Source organism: Gasterosteus aculeatus, chromosome 2, assembly GCF_964276395.1.
Source record: "Gasterosteus aculeatus chromosome 2, fGasAcu3.hap1.1, whole genome shotgun sequence".
Taxonomy (NCBI): domain Eukaryota; kingdom Metazoa; phylum Chordata; class Actinopteri; order Perciformes; family Gasterosteidae; genus Gasterosteus; species Gasterosteus aculeatus.
The window spans coordinates 24,023,143-24,043,524 of NC_135689.1; the positions used below are offsets into that span (position 1 = coordinate 24,023,143).

Sequence of the window (20,382 nt, forward strand, 5' to 3'; positions counted from 1 at the left end):
GCACGGATTGTCCGACGGGACGGGAGAGGCCGGATGGGGTTCGGGGGGGACGCCCGCTCCGCCCGCTGGTGGGCGCGTGCTCACCTGGGTGAGTGCAGGTGTCTGCCTGTGTACTAGGGACCCTAATACAACACCCCAGTATGATTGAATGCAAAAAAGCATTTCAAACACGTATAATTAGTCTGCAGTTAAATATTTAACATAATAACGACATCTTATTCCAACAATTCAGTATATTAATATACGCACACATATATAAAACAATATGCAGAATATAACTACCATATAATAACTATTATAAATATACTACAATAAATAGCCCCACAAAACTTCATACACAATGAGTTATTTTGGATAAAATGTACGTAATGGTTGTGTGTCCTCACCTCAGTCCTGTGTGCGGAAGTCCTCGAAGTCAGTTCAATCTTTGCCTGCAGTGGCTAAAAAAAAACCACACAAAATCTCAGTTTTTTGAAGAATTGGCAGTTCTGATGATCATTTAGTGAATTTACATTGATTTAACTAAAGCTGAAACAACAGAAACTGTCTCTTAGCTGTAAAATACAAAAGAATATATAACCGAATATATATATATATATATATATATATATATATACAGATTAATCACACTGAACTGCATTGCGTTCCACGTGCCTAGGAGGACGACATAGTATTGGTGCTAGCTAACGTTAGCTAAAACGGACATCAATACAGACAATAAAACATGATCAAACATATCACTAACTTAATAAAAGCATGGCAAGTTTAGACAAAGACCACTAACATCCAAAATAATAAAGCTAGCCACACCATGCATGTATATTTAAAGTAAAGTAATTAAACATTGACCACAGACACTCGTAAACACGTTACCTCATGGCAAATCCTCAATTGCGCATTGGATTACCCACAATCCTTCTGCTTCTTCTTTGTTTTATGGCGGTAGGCAAACAACTTTAGGGTGCATTTCCACTACCTACTGAATATGAGTGTGGATCTGGACAATTCTACATTCTGTAAAATAATCCTGTCATTTTCAAAAAATAAACACATTTTAAACAAACTTCTCCAGAGTTTCTTTGTAAAATATCAGATATCTTTAGAGCTATCTTTACTACTGCCACACTCACATTGACCATTAGGATGTTTGTTCATTAGTACTAATCTGTTGTTCAATACAGTATGTGCAAGGTACGTATGACCTCTAAGTGCCAACTGATCTCTTCTAATATGCAAAGGCATTTCTACCATCTCCACTTGGAGTGCTGCCACTGGAGTACTTTTTATAGCTCCACAACCCCAATGCTTTACTCTGGATTACATCCAACTTCTTTAAGTGGGTTATTGCTGCAGACCTATAAATTATACAACCATAGTCTAGTATTGATCTAATTAGGTTAGTGTAGATTGTTCTCATCGCAGATCAATTTGCTCCCCAATCCAGCCCTCTCAAACACCTCATCACATTCATCATTTTCTTGCATTTGTGTATCATCTTATTTATATGGACTGACCAAGTTAGTCTTTTATCAAACCACATGCCCAGGTATTTAAACTGATCAACTCTTTCCAACTCTATATCAGAAATTAAAATGTTTAAATCTTGAGGAATACTTCTCTTTGACAAGAATACAGTTTTTGTCTTTTCAATTGACATTCTAAAACCCCACTCTGGAGACCATCTTTTGACTTCGCTCACTGCTTGCTGCATTTTGCACACAATATAGTTAAGGTTCCGCCCCCTTTTCCACATAGCGCCATCATCTGCAAACAGCGCTACCTTTATTGATCCTTCCATATTTTTAAAAACATTATTAATCATGACCAAAAATAACACTGGACTAATAATACTGCCTTGCGGCGTACCATTTTCTACTGTATACTCATTACTAAAAGCATCATTAATTCTTACCACTAGTAAGAAAATTATTTATCCATTGAAGCATTCTACCTTTAACTCCCATCAGATGGAGCTTTATAAGAAGGTCCTCCCTCCACACCATCTCATAGGCCTTCTCAATATCAAAAAATATGAAAAAAAATAATTGACTCCTTATTTACCTGCACCTTTCTAAGAGAGTCTTCCCACAATCCTTTACGTCTTTTGGTCCGTTTAGGTACCGGTATGTTTCAATGGAGCTTTAGTGTTAATGCCTCATTAGTTAGTTTTCAGCTTTTTAGTTTTTAGTAAAGTATCTAGATGATGATAGGAATGCTCTTTAAGTTTTATGTTTGGCGTGGTACTGTACGCATAGAACGGGGTTCATGTTTTTATCTGGCGTTCAAAAGCATAATTTCTGAGTGCCCCTGAACGCAACATCGCAGCTCGCTAATTTGTCCTGAAGTCTTCTCTAGTAAGTAGCGTTGAGCACCTCTGCTCACGGCTCATTATTTGGATGGTTTAGATTAAGTTTTAGCATTTTAAAATGGCATCATAATGTTTCTGTAACTCATGCCAAACATAAACATAAAAAGAGAAAAGTAAAAAATCCCCCCTGTATGGCATAAGCACGAACCCGTGACTATCACTAGCATAGCAGCTAACGTGGACTTCCCCTTTTCTCTGTAAAAGTGTGTTGTATGGTTATAAAGGGATTAATCAGCTAATTAGGTCGCTAGCTAACACATTTGTCAGTTACCATGTCTTAGTTTTAGTGTCAGTCAAGCTTTCGCGTTAGCTTAATCCCGTTAGCATAATGCTATTGCAGTTATGAGGAACTCAATCCCTGTTAGATTTCTGTGCGGTTAGCCAACGTTACCCGTCTGTACGGTTAGCCAACGTTAGCAAATTTCAATGCATTTTTGAAACGCTGTTAATGTTGGGTTTAGTAATGCCAATTAACAAATTAATTATGACGGGCAAATTACTTTGTGTTTTAGCTCACTACTTAGATAGCTAAGTTACTAGTTATCCATTCGTAACTAGTTGTATATTTCGTCCAGAATATTCCACACTTCCATTCATGTCGGAATTTTAAATGAGGGACCAACCAATTTCAATGCATTTATGAAACCTCTAAAACCAAATCATTGTTTTCATTAACTCAACTAACTTAAATCAAGCTGAGAAATGTTAAAATGCATATTTTATTATTTATATATAAATATAATATATTTATTAATAATCCAACATCAGCATAAAAAGCTCTAGTAGCCTGCTAGGCGCTGGCTAAGGCTAACCATTGACTTGAGTAAGAACAAGCTAATTTATGTCATGTGGGTGCTTGTCTAAGGCATGTCTGTTTTTTATGTCTTTATTTATTTTTATTTCTTTATTGTATACATATTTATTTTATGTATGACTGAGATTGACTTTAATCTGGGTTGTCATGTTATATCAGCAATATTTAACTGCAGTAATCTACTTCTGTAATTACTTTTTTTTTAAACGCTGCAACGATAAACTACACGTTTATCTTATTGTTTCCTCTCCTAGAAGAACATCGTTCATCTCCTCTGTGGTTGGTAAGTATCGTAATATTGTACCTGAAATTGATAACAGGCCACATAACTGACCTCTTAACTGACATTAAGTTCCCACATGAGTCAAAACACATAGTAAAGTTGAAGCGAAACACTGATGCCCAAGACCGACCGTGATTGTGGAAGTGACATGGACTGTCAAAACAATCCTGTGACAGTGTATTGATGTAATACTAGCCTCTTACTGTTTTAATGTCTATATCTGGAGATATTTCACAGGCAGGAACCAAGTACTTAACTCAACTTTTAACATAATAATAAAAGCCTGCTAACATTTTTTTTGTCAAAAGCATCCCATCATTTGTTAAAACACATATTTTATTCTGAAATATTTTCAGTATGGTGTAGGAAAATGCAACACCTTTGAAAAAAGTACCGGCCTTTAATTTTAGATTATTTTTTCTATTTATTAATAGTTTAATGTTAATACGAATGTATAATATATTATGCTGTTTAATTATAAGAGAACAATTAGAAAGAAGTCCTGGCAGCAGCAACAACACTGTGTGAAAACTACTTGTGTGAGAAACACATGCAGTGTGGTCCAGCCGTGTCTAATCCAGCCTAATTAATAAATGCATTTAAGAACAACTTTTAAATAATAATAACCTTCAATGATCTTTAAGCTTACAGTAGAGGTTGTAACAATAGGAACTATAGGTAGGAACCATTGTTTAGTTCCGTGAGTCACACGGACTGTTATTGGAGAAACACTGTCTTGTAACCGAACCGAGCAAGATGGACCGTACACGCGACGTGGAAGTTTATTAAAGTTTACAACCCAGTGAGGTGAGACCTGGAAGAGTGTGCTCGTGTTTATGATTAAGTACCGCGTTATAACAGTGTGGCAGCGGAAGAGGACTCGGTCTGAGTGCGTACTAGTTTTCTCCGGTCTGAAGAGAGTTAACCGCTGCTAGGTTGAGCCGCTAGCGTGCGACTGCTGTGTGCCGTGTGATTCCATGGAGGGACTTAAGCCGCCACAGACGTTGTGGAGGGATGAGTTTGTCCTGTATGTGGATCTGACAATGGCTGAAGCTGACGATAAACAGAAGGTAAAACTGTTCAGCTATCTTGTCGGCGAGAGTGGCAGAGAACTTTTGGATACCCTGATGGGCGACACAGCTAGGGATGCATGGAAGATAGAGGACATCATCACAAAGTTTGATGATCATTGCAACCGCAGCGTGAAAGAGATTGTCGAACGCTATTGTTTCTTCACGAGAAATCAGGGCGCCAGTGAAAATATAGACAATTATGTCACTGAACTGAGACTGCTGGCCAAAACATGCCACTTTCATTGCATGAAAAGTGAGATTTTGGTCCCCGTAAACGCCCGGAAATCTCCCTAATTTCCGACTGTTTCCGACAATTTGCAACCCGCGCACGTCGCGTTTGTCTGTGCCACAAATTGTCGGAAACGAACCATGACGCAGGCAGAGAGCTGGCGGAGGTGCGAATGGCCCTAATTAGCATATGAATGCAGCAAAACCGCGGGTGGCCGAGCGGAGCGGGCTTGAATATCCTTACTCCTTATTGGATAAAACCACAACTTACTAACAAGTATAATCACTCGTGATTGGCAGCAAAACCACACCTGGGCAGACCAGGCTTGAGTTTCCTTGTTCATGATTGGATGAAACCACAACTTTCAATCACTCGTGATTAGTTAGCAGATTTGTCGCTATTGGTCACCCGCCTCATTTTATTTATATATTCATTATATGCTGTATATTCATTTCATTGTTATCCTATGTAGGCTACTACACTATTATTAGGATACCATCCAGGACATCAATGAATTTATAGAGAAAATGAACATTTTGTTAGGGGGGTGGGGTGTATTTGGTGGACCCAAAAGCACACGCACAGCAGCCTTGGATTTTCAGCCAAAATGACTTTATTTGTCACAAAAAACAAACAAGGGGAATACGAGAAACAGAAAGCGCTCCTCTGGCTCAACTGGAGTCGGGAGGGAAACTCCACCGACGTCTGGCAGTCTGGGGTGGCTCAAGCAGGGTCTGGTGTGGAAACCCGAGGCCCGACACCATACTCACAGTCCAACTCAAAAGCAGGTTACGTGCACTCTGTGGTACTCCGTGGGTCTGACACCAAAACATGAATAAACTGGTTTAGCTGCTGTATCTCAGTATCAACGGACTGACGACGAGCCTCTGAAAGCAGGAGCCTCCATGCTCGTCACCAGTGATCCCCGGAATGAGCCACAGCTGGGCACGTGGGAGAGGGGTGGGGCCGGAGGCGGAACACACAGGTGGAAACTATAGGTGGAAAAACCAAACAAGCAAAAACAAAAGCAAAAAACAAAAAAGTTGTTTGGCTGAATTTTTGATAACCCCGACCAGGCTCCAATTCTTGAACACGTATTCTTACACCAACAGGGGTTGTCATGTCAGGTAAGACCAAAATCTACTGAGAATCATGTACTTTTTTTTAACAATACCACATTGTTGTTGGTCTGGGATTATGTAATCGTCAATGTAAAGAAAACTGAATCATCTGGTCAAACTAGTTGTTGCACTGTAATAAGATCTGTAATGTAATCAGGGCATGAGGGTGGTACTTGACATGGCTGAAGGACATAACATTACATGTGATAATTTTTTCACATCGTATGCGCTGTGTGAAGAACTGCTGAAAAGGAAGGTTACCATGTTGGGGACAGTGAGAAAAAACAAGCCGGAGCTTCCCACTGAGCTGCTTGTGATGAAGAACAGGGCGGTAACATCTTCAATGTTTGCCTTCACTGACAGAGCCACTGTCGTCTCCTATTGCCCCAAGAAATGGAAAAATGTCCTGCTGATGAGCACCATGCACAAAGATGCTGTCCTGAGCACCAGAGAAGACAGAAAACCACATATGGTCTTGGACTACAACAAGACAAAGGGAGGGGTAGATAACCTGGACAAGGTCACAGCCACATACAGCTGCCGACGCATGACTGCCCGTTGGCCCCTTGTAATTTTCTTCAACAGCATTGATGTGAGCGCCTACAATGCCTTTGTAATATGGAGTGAGATAAACAAGGATTGGAACAGCGGAACACTGACTCGAAGGAGGATTTTCCTGGAGAAGCTGGGTTACGCGTTGGTGAAATCTCATATCGAGAGAAGACAGTGCCTTCCAAGAGCATCAACTGCTGCTGCAACTGTTGTGAAGGACATCGATACAGAGGCACACTGTGCAGCTCCTCCAGTGGTTCAAACTACAGGCAGGAAACGTGGTAGGTGCCAGGTCTGTCCAAACAGAAAGGACTCCAAGACCAGCAACACCTGTGTGAAATGCAAGAAATACATCTGCAAGGAACATACGTGCACTCTCTGCACATCATGTGTACAGTAGTGCAGACCAAAGGGTGGAATGTACCTTCTGGTGGCCTGAAGGAAAGATAATATGCTGTTCATATTCTGTCAAACTAATTTTAGTGACTTGTTTTTTTCACTATCTCATGCAAAATATTTGCATACATAGCACTTAGTGTAGCATAGACCAATCTCAAATGTACTTTAATATTTGTGGAAATAAATACCTGTTATGTGTTCCTTAGTGATGTTCTGATGATGATATTCTGTTTTACAAATAAAATCCTTCTAAATTTCTGAAATTGTGTTTGTTTTTCCTGGGGTCAAGTTGACCCCGAACATAATCCATGTTACTATTCTTGATAACAGAAATTGTTTTTCATTCCAAATAATATAGATATAAACATGTACTTAGACATAATATAAAGCCATTAAAACACCAAAAATATATCTCTTTCCAATTTTAGGTCAATCAGTGAGATTTTAATGGTGCTCTGCATATTTCGCCATAGTCGCGAATATTCTGGATGTATCGAGGGGGGGGGGGGGGTATTTTCATTTATTTAAAGGGCTATTTAGGTAGTCAACAAACAAAGTACCTGACACTCAAACTTGGGAAACAATATTAACTCTAATAATTTTCTGAAGGTTTAAGTTGTTGGGGTCAAATTGACCCCATGGGTAAAAGATTTAAGTAAATTTGAAGGTAATAGGAGGGTTAAAAAGAGTCCGGTAAAAGTTGAAGTATCAACTTAACCTCTTTACTCAAGTAAAAGTAAAAAAGTACAGGCTCTAAAATCTACTTAAAGTATAAAAGTAAAAAGTAACCTTAATAAAAAAAACATTTAAAGCTAAACTAGTTGAACCTCATATACTTGACACGGCTGTAAGACATAGAAGCTTAATTAAAACCTGATTAGTGTTGCAAGGATCCCAAGACATGGTAAAAAATGTCATGCAAAAATATAATCATGCTGTCCACAAACATGTTTTTCTCAAACTTTATTGGAATTTAAATAGACCTCCAAACAGATAGTAATATTCAAGACATACCCTGGCCTGCAAAACTACCAGGACATTACTAAGTAGTGTGCTAGTCAGTGTGTGTGTAGGAGATAAGTAGACTGCGAAGAATATCAGTGTGTGTGAGTAAGAGAGAGAAAGAAAGAAAGAGAGGGAGTGTGAGTGAGAAGTATGCTTGTCCATAATTTCCTTCAAAAACTGGGTGTTATGTCCAGCCCTGAGTATTAAGTTAAGTTGGCGGGCTATTTATAATTCTTCGGTTATGTGTTGTTATTGTTTACTCAACTCTCGTTTCAGACTCCTCACTCCCTCCCTCATGTGTGTGGGTTCCACCTGGGTGATTGTCAGCTCCTCCCTGATTGTTTGCACCTGGCCCTCATCACCCGGTGTATTTAGTCTGTGGGTTCCTGTCCTCTGGTGCCAGTTCGTCTTTGATACACCATGTTCCTAGCGTTCCAGCATTTACTCCTGATAGCCTCCCTGTTACCGACCCCTGCCTGGTTAACGAGTTACGTCTCTGCCTTTTCCCTGCCGGATACCTTGCCTGGTGATCGACTGCCTGCCCGTGTACCGACCTTGGACCGGAACGTTTACGAACTTTGCACCTGCCTGCCTCCTGTCGGGTTCTTACACCCGTGTTTGTACTGCCATCCAACAGTAAAGTTGGTTAACTGCACGTTCTTGTGTCTCCGAGTCGTGCAATTGAATCCACACACTTGTCTGCACCCCTTACACTGGGCAGTAAAACTGGACATAAACTATTACACTACCAACACCATTTGTGTCACAGGAGCATTTTCGGTCAGGGGGTGTGAGAGTGAGTGTACGTCAGTATTTTGTGTTTGTGTAGGACAGAAAGAGTACAATGGCATACCCTAAACAATTACCAGAACCTTCTGTTTAGCCTCAAAAGAAGCTGATTTTCAAAGTTCTTGGAACCAATACGTGCCCCCCCTAGAAGTGCATCAATCAAAGGCCCACAGAACTTGGAGGAAATGCAGAACTGCTGAAGCTTAACCTTGAGTAGTGTTATTGTAGGAACCAACCACCCCATTTGCACATTTGTCTCTCCCTGAAGAACATCAAGGGCCTTTGCAACTGGTCTCATAGTCTTTGCATATTCTGCTCGGCAGGAGTGAACCTGTTAAAACAACAAATAAAAAACTAAAACATTTCATATTTACACCTTCAATTCAATAACAAACCAATTATAAAATGCTAATAATCTGTGCAGAGGGTTAGTAAATATACTGTTTTATAGCTTTTCAATTCAAAGTGAAAAAGTGAAAAAATATATAGTTCAGCTTTAAAAATGAAAAGGGGCAGGTACATACATGGGTATCTTTAGTGCACTGCAAACCGCTGCAATGGCCCCTTCTCCTTGTTCCCTTGCAATTCTCACAATCCTCTCCACTGCTACGAAGAGTGAGTTCCACCTTGTTGCATTTGGCCTCAAGAGCTGAAGTTTGCAAATCTCTTCAATGATATTAGCTGCTGTGGTGGGTTTTGAGCTTTTGTTCCAAAGACTCCAGCACTTTGAAAACGTTGAGCGTGAGACCCGCTTGTAGACTGTGCTCACATTTGCCTCCTCGACATCAACTGTTGACACCAAGTTGAGAAGGTGGCAAGCGCAACGATGGTGTTTTGGAAGCTGATATTCCAGGCAGTCGTCTTCATCCAATATGGCTCCAGCTTCAACAAACTCCACGCTCTCAGTGCTATCCTGGTCTTCTTTATCATTTTTATCACCATCATCATCATCATCTACTAGCTTTTAAGAAATTCGAGCCATTATCAGTTGTGGTGCGGGTAATCTTTTCACGGATGTTAAACTCAGTGTGGTTATCATTCGGAGCACTGTCAAGGGCAGAAAAATAATGTGACCCTTTAAGCTGTAAGCAGGCTAGGGCAGCAGAACATCTCTTTATAGTCTGGGGGTCTATCCAATGTGCTGTGACGCCTATGAATCCACGCCTGTACGCTGTCCAGCAATCAGTTGTAGTGGCAATTAACTTTAAGTTCAGCTGGAGCAGTTTTCAGATTGTTTTTCATTTCCAGGGAAACTCTCAACTCGGTTTACAACAGTGTTGCGTGACATCACATTAATATTGGGCTGGAGATGTTGTACAAGATCTATGAAACCCTGTTGCTCAACCACATTAGGTGGGTGCAGGCCTTGTATGATAAAATGAAGGACTTCTTTATCAACACTGGCCTGGGACACTCTTCTGGTCTCCCATAACTTAGCTTGTTTGGGTGGGTGACCTTCATCTGGTGCTCCTGGCTTTCTTTTCAGGGCGTTTGAAGTAAGGGTCTTATATCTCACCAGATGAGTAGGGTGTTTTCTCTGTGAAAATAGGCATATTTAATCATTAGATCATTATCAAACCGCTATACAGTTTAGTATATCTGGCTCTATTTATACACCTATGCTATACGTTCGGCTGGCCACCTTAACTCACAACCCACGTTGAGTAAATCAGAGCTCTAAACTTTTCAAAAAAACCTTCGAGTGACATTTTGTCGGGGGTGACGCTACGGCCGACCGGGCGGACGATACAGTCAACGGGGGGAGGTTGAATCGGAACTCGGTCCCCGTTTTTTTTTTTACCGTGAGAAATTGAATGTGTGGCGTGAGACCGAAAGACCAAAATGAGGTGTCTGAGCCACCTATCTAATGTTATGCCACTGTAAGCTATTGTTGCACAGGTGTTCCGGTGTGGGGTCTTTTGTTGTGAAAAGGTGATAAAAATAAAGTTGCGGCCGGTTCGGCGCAGAACTGGAGCTCCGGGTTGTTTTTTTTGTTATCGACACAAAGTATAGGCGCACCCGAACCACTCGGCTACATCGGTGGCAGCGGTGGGATGCTTTCCTTTTGTTTATATGATTTAAATGACTATGTATTGTGTTTGATTGAAATTGCATTCACTTCATCCAACATGTTAATGTAATAACTAATCCAACAACATCTAACACTAAACATTATTACACGTACTATAATTTCCTGACTAGGGGTGCACTTCTGGCTTAAATCCCTAACAATTTCCAATTCTCTGTTTTTAATTCACTTGAGAGCACTTCAATTATGATGAATCAATTTAACTAACTTATTTCAGATTAATAAGTCATCCTTACTTGAACAATTAAATATACTGTCACGGTGTGGTTCACTTCATGTTATATTTTGTAGTTTTCTGCCACTCGTGTCCCCGGGTAACTTCACTTTCTGCCTTGTCTTGTCATCCCCTGTGATCGTCTAATAGTTTCCACCTGTGTCCAATCACCTGCACCTCCCTAGTGTATTTAAGCCATATGTGTCATTTGTCGCGTCATTGTCTTTTGCCACGCATGTCCTTGTCTTTCGTCGTGGATCTTCATAGTTCCTGTCTCCCGTTTTTCCCCTGGTTCCTGTGTGTTTTTGCCCCTTGGCTTTTTGCTTTAACCTTTTTGACAATTAAAGTCCCTTTTGTTTTTGAACTCCTGAGTCCTACCCTCCCGCAACCCCTGACATATACAAAGAGAACCGTTTTTACTTTGCCAGTTTTTTTCCATGTGTACAGAGACTCTTTATTGACATTTTTATAATTGCTATGGTTTTTCCTCAATAAAATCGAGTGATCTATATTTTTGCATGTGCAATATATTAGGCTGTTCTGTGTGTTAGTCTTGACATGCTAATACTAATTACTGTTTTAATTATTTTTGAATCGTTGATTCACAAAATTGTATTTAAAATAAATAAAATGTTTGTCATGAGATCACTGTCTGCTTTATACTCGATAGAACACTGAGACTACTACTGATTTTTACGACTACACCTGCTGCTGCTACAGTTACTATTGATATACAAATGATGCTACTACGACTGCTACTACTGCAGCCCTTGATACTAATACTGCTAATATTACTCCCTGAATGCTCATATGATGTTTTCCTGGTGTGCTGGTCTTGACTTTTTGGAATGAACACTTTTTCAGCAAAGCCATTGGCAATTTCAATATTTTCAGCAATTTAACAATTTCATCTTTGAGCTTGCTGGTACTTTGTCATTTCTATATCATGAGCATTTTTTAAAAATTCATTTCAGTTTTTCGGCTTGCTGGTACATCTTTATTTCTGGCAATTTATCAAATTCATTTCAGCTTTTCTAATATCTGTAATTTCAGCAAATGTATTCATAAATGAATTCCCTTCAACTTTCTGTATTTTCAACTATTTTTAAAAATTCAGTTCAGCTTTCAGCTTTTTTTTTTTTTTATTCAGCTCTTTCCCGGGAGGGGGACTATGACTTTTCAGCTTTCTAGCTCTTAAGCTTGAATTTATATAAATCAATAATCATGAATATTTCTTCTAATGGTTTTCCTATGGAGATCGTGTTCAAATCCTCTTAAACTTCTTCAACTTTCAGATTTTTCAGCTTCGCCAATCTTTCAGCTACAGACACCATTTTCAAATGTTGACACAAGTCTCAACTATTGAAACTATAAAAAAACTGCTTGTTGATATCAATTCTACTTTTTTCATAATCACTGATTATGTTTCACTAGTTCTTCGCTCCGTCTCTGAGTTTTACATGAGTGTGTATTGCGTTTCTTAGAGGGAGACCTCGAGGGCTAGAGTGTGGGGCAGCGTCAGAATCTGGTTAAAAAAATATGGAACTTCAGTCCTCAGAACCAAAGTATACACTTTTGAGGCTTAATTTCTTTGGATTAATGATGGCATGGTTGTGCTGATTGGATTAATGTGTTCATGGAATCCCAGAGTTCTTCAGTTTTGGCTTCCAGAGTGCTAAAGTGACACAACCTCTGCCAAAAGCCCCATAGGCTCCAATACAAATCTGCCGACATATTTCTCAAAAAATCCAGAAGGTACACGTTGTAAACTGCGACAGGAGCCGTATTTATTACCGGACAGACATAAAAAACGCATCCATGCGTTCGGTAGAGTCTTGGGTCTCGTAAAAACGTCGTATTTTTTAGATAGCTGTTATAGTTTTGCGCTGAATGTCATTTGTTTGAGGTGTGGATTCTGTGTAACTTGCTGTCCTGTCCCTGCCCTTTGCAGCAGCTCGTTAATGAGCCCAGGTGCACCGTTGCCGTGGTTACTCGCGCACACGCTGCAGTATCTCTCCTATTACCTGATTAGTGGAGTCACATGACGCAGCTATGCTTTTTCAACAGACCATTATGATAAAGATACTAGCCCCCCCTCCACCCTGACTTCTTCTCACTGTTAATCACTCACTCAGTCAGTCTAGACTGTCTATTTCTCCTCCTCTCTCTCCCTCTATCTCTTCCTCACCACCTCTCCCTTCCTCACCCCCCCACCCCACCCAATCCAATAATTTCAAAACAAAAGCCCCATGGAGGGAATTTTTAATGTAATGTTTGTGATGAGGCACTATCCATTAATCTCAGCTTTTTCACCCCCCTCTGCCCCCTCCTTCTCAACTCTGCCTCCCCCCCAGAAGAGATGCCTTCTCCATTCCTCAACCCCCCCCTTTCTAACCCTTTTCTTTCCCCCAGCCCCCCTCAAAAAATGTCCTTCTCCCGTCCCCAGTATTTTGAAGATGTGATTGTATAAAAATGTATGCAATATGAATGCCTGTTCAAATAAACAAATGCAAAAGTTGAGTTTTACTTTAAATATTATAAATTTAATGGTATAAAGAACAATTAATAGAAATGTAAACAATTAAATACAAAGGGGAATACCAATACAATAAAAAAAAAAGACTAAATAACTAAGACATTATCAACAATACCTCCTGGAACGTTAAACATCAAAATATTTATGAACTGATCTTTATGGTTGACACTGTGTTTCCACTCAGTGTAATTTGTACTTGTAGTGGAGGGTCAACAAGGTGATCCTCCACCGTCTTCCACAGGACCTCGGCAATAAGGACCATGCGTCCGTTGTCCAGGAGCGTATTCAGGGTGCCTGGCTCGCCCGCTACATCCATCACCCCGAGCACACCCACCGTGTTCTCTAAGTGGAGCTCCTGTTGAGAGAAACACATACAGGTTTATTCTTCTGGCACCAGCTACCTAAACATCGATTGTACTCCTTTTCAATGAATCCACTGTAGGCATTGCCTATTCATTTTAAATTTGCTCCATTGACCATATTTGTTTTTTAATTTCCACCTAAAAACTGTTTAAATTGAATACATTTACGACATCGCTCCAGCAGACCTTGTGTACTGAATGAAGATGTGATCATATCAAAATGTGTCAAAAAAATGACTTGTTGGATAATTTAAAATATGTATAAGATATCCGACAGCAACAACCAAGTAGGCCTACCTCGACTGTTGAAAATGTTGTGGATTGCAGTTGAAATCCGTAGTTTGAGGTGAAGGCTTTCAGATGGGACACTTTGATATGTGTCCCAATCTGAAGCTTCACTTTAACTGCGGCTTCCCTCCAGAGACACAAACGGCACCCGGGTTTCCCCCTGTGAAGTCACATTGGATTTCAACTCAGTTTCTCTGTCACTCTGTGTGGGTCTCTCATTGTCTCTCTCTGTCTGTCTCTGTTTCTCTCCCCCCTCTCTCTCTTTGTGTCGCTTACCTGCTGCCGAGTAACGTTGCACAGCGGAAAGACCTCCCTTTCTTCAATCTGTTTGATTGTGGACAGCTGGAGAAGATGGATTTGTGGGTTAATTCACATTTTATACCATTATTCACAAATTCCTACAATTTGATGTAATGTAAACTTCACTTACTTCGATCACTTCTCCCTCCACGGTCAGAAACCCGTTGGCGTTCCTGCAGGTGCTGAGGGGCGTCAGTGGTGAGAGTGGACGGATGAGTTAGTGTTATAGGCGCACTTCTAAAGAACATAGTGTCCTTGTTAATCACTATGATATACGGTGGAGAGTTCCCTCTCAGGGATTGCCCCTTTATAAAATAATTCCCACCCTCTTTAAATTTCCCCCCGAACTCTTCGTAGGAAGCCAGTTTTGCAACAGACTCCCCATCTGAGACTGCGACCAGAATATTTTTTTTGGTGGTAACTGGCCTTGCACCTGCGGGATCAAAGTCCGAGGCCACCACCTTGCTCTGCTCCACCACCCCCACGACACACAGGTGGATCGGTGGGGGTCGGAAAAAAGGGGTGGGGGGCTTCGTCCACAGGAGAGCATGTAACGCCATTCTGAAATAATACAATAAACACAAAGTAAGGATAAATTAAAGAATAAGACAGCATTAAAAAAGTCTTACGCTTCTCTTATATATTATCTAGGGCTGCAACAACGAATCGATAAAATTGATTATTAAAAGCGTTGGCAACAAATTTCATTAGCGATTCGTTGTGTCGCGCGATTATTACGTCACTCAATGAATTGCGGAGATGCGCTCGGAGCAAAAATAAAAATAAAGGCGCCGAGCCGACGTAGAGGAGAGAGCAGCCGGCAGTTGTTGTGAGTCACATGACGCAGGGAGAGACGTCTGTTCGACTAGTCGTCTAAGGTGTGCGAGCGTGGGGGGTCCCGGTCCATGTTGTCCCGTTTTGACGTGAGGGACGTAACAAGCCTCCTGTTTACTCGTCATCTAGCTGATCAAGCTAGCGTTAGCTCGCTAATAACGGCGGTAAAGCAGTTAGCAAGACTAAGACACGTTTTTATTTACTCGCCTCTTTTGGACCATTCATTTTTCAATGTGTTGTCTGATATTTTGTGCTTTGTCCCATATCGGTTAATGTTGACAAATAAATTTGTGTGTGTACTTTTTAATGCTGTCATATAAGGTAGTCCAGTGCGCTTGAACATATGCTGTGGGTTATACGGTAGTTGATGTTATGCCTGTAAAGGGAGGTTCTGTTTTAGAATAAAGGGTTGGAAATTAAAGCTTTTTAATGCCGTTTAAAAAAAAAAATCAGATTCATCGATTAATCAAAGAAATAATCGACCGATTAATAAATTATAAAAATAAGTTTAGTTCGTTGCAGCCCTAATATTATCTTTAGCGTGAAAGTGTTATAAACTATAATGTCCTTTTAAGAGTGCCTTGAATTGACTTAAAACAGGAGAGTGATTGGAAATAACAAGATATATAACTTAGCAATATTTAAAATGATTATTTGTTAGGAATTTCATGTTTTTTGTAATTAAAATATATATGGACTTAATTAATTTGAGGTATTCTTAATAGTGTTCAAATTATTATCACATTTGAAAAGAAAAACCCTCTTGAAAGTATTCTGATTATCATCATTGTCATTTGAGAGGAAAAACGCTTACCTTTCTCTTATCTCGTCGTAGGTTCAATGAAAATCTAAAATGTCAGCGATGCTGTCACTGCATGAAAAGTGAGATTTTCGTCCCCGTAAACGCCCGGAAATCTCCCTAATTTCCGACAATTTGCAACCCGCGGACGTCGCGTTTGTCTGTGCCACAAATTGTCGGAAACGAACCATGACGTAGGCAGAGAGCTGGCGGAGGTGCGAATGGCCCGAATTAGCATATGAATGCAGCGAGACCGCGGGTGGCCGAGCGGGCTTGAATATCCTTACTCCTTATTGGATGAAACCACAACTTACTAACAAATAAAATCACTCGTGATTGGCAGCAAAACCACACGTGGGCAGACCAGGCTTGAGTTTCCTTGTTCATGATTGGATGTATTAACGTATGTAATACGTAATGTATTAACCTTTTATTTGAATCAAGTGGCATTTTCAATGTAAACATTACACAATAATTACACAATGTTTGGATCAATTCACAGACACCACATTGTAGGGTCGCTGGTCTTTACTGGTCTCTGCAGAGCTGAGTTACCTGCTGCAGCGGTGACACTGCTAGAGGTCCTGACTGTCGGCGTTGTTTAATCCCACGGCGCCTTAGTAGACGGCCGGAAAGATTCGTTGTGTTTCCGTGGTTTTTTATTTAGCTTCAACATATTCTACAAACAGCGACCGACTTATTTAGAACACCTCCGTGTTTGCAAAATCCCAAATGTTTCCACGCGCGGTTTGTAAATGTCTCGCTCGCAGTCGTCTCCTCCACGCTGTGTGTTGTTGTTGTTCAGAGTTTATCACGGCTCCCGCTGCGAACTGATGACGTCACAGACAGGCAGACTGAATCGAGTAACGTTTAACGTGTCTAAAGTGCTAAAAATAAACAAACAAACACAAAAATAAACAAACAAACACACATCCACACTGTTGTTGTACTTAAATCCAATGTGCAGTTTCCAAGTATCGATACAATCGATTTATGTACCATTTCAATCGATTTGTAATCTATATATGTCGTCCGGAATGCCGATTTGCGGAGCACAGATCGATTCAGTTGGATCGCAGGAATATAAATCGATTCAGTGAATGAATCGTTACACCCCTAGTAACTTCTACAAATTCTGCATCCAAAGCCCTCTTAACCCCCTCCCACAAATAAACAGCGGCTTATTTCATCGCATCTGCTTAACCAACATGCAGGTAGAATCAACCAGATCGGGTATGTGGGAGGGAGTCAACACTACCGTTACCTTCTCCCACAGCTGCATGGCAAATTCCCGAGGTACAAATAAAGTAGTCATTTCTTCTCAGAACTCTCCCGAAACCTCTTCTAGAAGGGGCTCGCGATGGTCTTTTTCCTGCTTTTTAGCCACAGCAGAGCAGGCTTCTTGTTTTTTTTGTTTGTTGAACGGCTCTTAGTCTGGACTCTCGCCTGAAGGGTGTTGGTCTTGTTGGGATACCAAGAGACAACACCGCTCACAGGGTCACTGAGCCACTCAAACTCCTCCACCACGTTAAGGTGGCGGTTCATGGAGGAGATGACTATGTGTATGTGCATTTATGTGTATATGACTATGTGTATGTGCATTTATGTGTAGTTTTTGTGTATTTATGTGCATTTATGTGTATGTGTACTCATGTGTACGTGTGTGACTATGTGTGTATATATATGTATGTATATGTGTTTCTACTGGTGTTCATTCTGTGATGTTCAGCCTGTGATGTTCAGCCTGTGATGTTCAGCCTGTGGTGTTCAGCCCTGGAGGGTCTTTTTCTCCTCACGGCTCTTCTCTTCTTTTTCGGACCTCTTAGTCTCCTGGTCCTGCATTTTGTGCTTCATCTTGTCCATCTCTACCTGTCTTTCCTGCATTCTTCTTCCAAAGATGCCTCTCTTCTTCTTCAAGTCCAGACAGATGTTTTCAAGAAGAAAGTTTGTCATGTTTTGCATGTTTTCGTTGTGTACTTTTATCTACATCCTCCTGATAAATATATTGTACAAAAACAAGTAGCATTGCCTTGTTGTCAACATCCGTAGATTTGTCTACCTGGAGTGCGTACCACCGTGACGTATTAATCTTCTCCAACAATTGTTTCTCAATGTCTTCGGCTATTTCCTCAATGCGCTGGGTCACAGTGCTAGCCGACAAAGGTACCCGTGCTATCTTGTTAACAGCAGCCTCTCCTAGAAGTTCGTGGCAAATGTCTTCAGTTAGGTTCAACTTTATTGTCATTGCACAGTGTGCAAGTACTGAGGCAACGAAATGCAGTTTAGCATCCAACCAGAAGTGCAAAATAGCAAAAAGTGTGGCCCACAAGAGTGTGTGCATATGTAAAGTGTGGAGGGCAAGATCAACTCTTCACCAATAGTGAGTGGCTTTTTAGCCTTAGCAATATGGTTAGCCACCAAGTATGATGCTCCCAGTGCTTTCGCATTTATTGATGTGGTGGCCGCCAGTAATTCCTTCTGTCCTTCGTGTTCCTGTTTTTTTTTTCATCGAGGGTGCTTAGTCTCCAAGTGGCGAAGCAGATTTGAAGGCTTCATTACTTCGTTAGAGCCGTTCGCCGCATATTATGCAGAGCGGGCTTGGTCTGTGGGAATCACCTGTCGCGATAAATCCATACTTCACGTAGAACTCCGTTCTACGTGAAGTATGGATTTATGGATTTACGTAAATCCAACATATTGTAGCGAACGGATAAATTGATGGAGAAGACATTATCTTTCAGTCCGCAAAACACACATCTTCCCAGCTTCCCACAGCAGCTCTCAAGCTGGGCACCGGTTCACTCACTACTCCTTTCATGCTGATACGACAGCAGAGGCACCAGCCAATCAGATCACGTTCATGCTCACGTAAAAGCGCAAAGCTCAAAAATAAAAGATGGCGGACGAAACTCTGTAGAATTGTGAGATCGCACACCAGTGAGATTTCACTCACGCACGCTAGTGAGATGTGCACGAGTGTTTCATTAGTACGCGTAAGAGTGTCTTAGTAGTGTGCGCGAGAGCATTTCAATAGCGAACGTGAGAGTGTCTCAGTTTCATTAGTACGCGTAAGAGTGTCTCAGTAGTGTGCGTAAGAGTAGTTAAGTCGGCCCCTCATAGTTTTTGAGGAGGTACAATTTGTCACTCTAAACTACCCAAAAATGTGTTGCCCAGCACACATTATATGCAATGCAATATAATGCATGACGAGTATTTAATGACTTGTCCCCTATTAGTTGTTGTCAATTCCCATCCCCCCCTCGTCGGTACGCAAAAAATGATCCCTGGGACAAAACCAGTTGAAAACCCCTAGAGGGGTAATATCCTTCTCCACCCTTGACCCTTGACCCATTTTCATGCCTGCCCAGTGTTGCCACATCCTAGCAACCACCACCTTGAAGATTGCAGTGTGCAATGCTGGTAGCTGAGGTGTGTGAAGTAGTATCAGCTTAAACATTTGAATCTGTGATTAACTTTTTTGAGCTGAAAAAGAGCAGAAATATTATCTACTTGAAAGTGTTGAGTACGGTATTTAGAGTAGTGCTATTACCTCCGCAGCGCTCTAAAATCATGACATACGCCAAAAGCATGTAAGAGAGACCCAGCTATGCAAACAAACCACAGAAAAGCTCTATCTCTCTGTGAACAATACGCAAAGAAAGAAAGGGATTTCTTTCTCTAATAGACATTACTCCACTATAACTTACATACTTATATAGAAAGCGGTTGTGTAACCCTGTGAGCTGTCACAACAACGTTACTTTCAAACAATCTACTGACTTAGCTCCCTTATGAGTTAGGCTCTCGTCCAAAACAACAACCACAACACCCTCTCTCCTTTCCTTACATCCTGTTGTCTTCCTCATCTTAGTCATTTTAATATTTTACCAATGACAGTGTTTCTAAATATTTTGGTTTGTTTTACAGAGGCTCTGGATTAAGGACGCCAGCCGTGTTATGATTCATTTTTTATTATTGTATACATGCAGCATATTTTATGTTTTGTTCTTGGTTACAAACATTTTTGTCTTAAAGGCATCTAATAAACTCCAACCACTATGACCGAAATGAGTTTGGTTGTCTTTCTTTAATTTGTGGGGAATTAAATGCAAAAGTATACGGTTTTAAGTAAACTGTAACATTCTGGTATTTATAACACAAAAACAATAATCCTATGGTAACAAACTGTAATCTAATATACGGCAACATACCTAATATTACGGTAGGGCACTGTAAATAAAACAGTAAGTTACTAGCGTCGACTGACAGTAAATTGCAGTTAATTTTGTGTGTTTGTGTGGAATGCATTTGATGTCGATCTGATTTA

At 40.7% G+C, this 20,382-nt stretch overlaps 1 long non-coding RNA gene across 1 annotated transcript; it reads left to right on the forward strand.

Annotated features, from left to right (window-relative positions):
- Positions 1-3,259: 3,259 nt before the first annotated feature.
- On the forward strand, positions 3,260-8,499 carry LOC120829258 (uncharacterized). Its single transcript, XR_005713643.2, has 2 exons — positions 3,260-4,272; positions 8,121-8,499. It is a non-coding gene; the product is annotated as an uncharacterized LOC120829258 (long non-coding RNA).
- The last annotated feature ends 11,883 nt before the right edge of the window (positions 8,500-20,382 follow it).